Source organism: Choloepus didactylus, chromosome 7 (genome assembly GCF_015220235.1).
Source record: "Choloepus didactylus isolate mChoDid1 chromosome 7, mChoDid1.pri, whole genome shotgun sequence".
Lineage (NCBI taxonomy): Eukaryota > Metazoa > Chordata > Mammalia > Pilosa > Megalonychidae > Choloepus > Choloepus didactylus.
The window spans coordinates 67,042,897-67,043,826 of record NC_051313.1 but is presented as its reverse complement, the minus strand read 5'-3'; the positions used below and the strand labels follow the sequence as shown (position 1 = coordinate 67,043,826).

The 930-nt window shown below is 37.8% G+C and overlaps 1 pseudogene; it reads right to left on the bottom strand.

Moving 5' to 3' along the window:
- Positions 1-232: 232 nt before the first annotated feature.
- On the bottom strand, positions 233-494 carry LOC119540354 (annotated as a pseudogene).
- Positions 495-930: the final 436 nt, after the last annotated feature.

Genomic DNA, 930 nt, shown 5'->3' with positions numbered 1-930 from the left:
GTCTCTACTATCAATACAAAAGTCTACTATCCTAGACTAGGTTAATATAGAAACTCATAGAAGTCTCCAGTTATACTTTTAGAGCTCTTAATTTTTGCCTATATCTGCCATTATCTTCATAAATATTCAATGAAGCCACAAACAAAGGTACTGTAACTTTTGGAATCTATTCAAATTTTAAAGAAAAAAAAAATCAGCAGCAATTCCATAAAACAGAACAGATATCAACCCCTTACTTTCTTTTGCTTTTTGTGTCAGTTGTTAGAAAAACACAGGAAGCTGACATGTCCAAGGACTTGGTTTTCTGATTTTAGCTTCAGATTTTCTTCCTTAACTACATCTAGTCTTGCCAAGAGATCTTCAAGTGTGTGCTAGAGTTCTAACACTTGACTAATAAGTCGTGTTTTTGCCTCCAGTTCCACCTGATTTTCAGCATCGTCGGCATTCATCATCTTGGGTAAAAAACTTTTGGGCCTCAGATATAAAACCCTTGATGAATGGTCTGCTGTTTGAGGTGCCAGGAGAGGGGAGGGGATTTGGAAGAAGACGCCTAAGGCTGGGGCACTTGGACCAGAAGATACTGGCAACTCCGCCTTCTCCAAAATTAATAACTTTTGTGCTTCAAAGGACACCATCAAGATAGTGAAAGGCGATCCACAGAATGAGGAAAAATATTTGCAAATTATGTTTTATAAGAGACTTTGGTAGGTTGAATTACATACCCCAATTTAGACATGTTCTTAATCTTAATCTTTATTCCTGTGGGTATAAACCCATTCAAACAGGACGTTTTGAAGATGTTGTTTTTAGTTAAGTTGTGGCAAACTAAGCCAGAGTGGGCCTTACTCCAGATTAATGGAAGCCTTATAAAGAAACCCAGAAGTCACAGAAGCCAGAAAGGGGAAGAGATTATCATGTAACAGGGAGCAG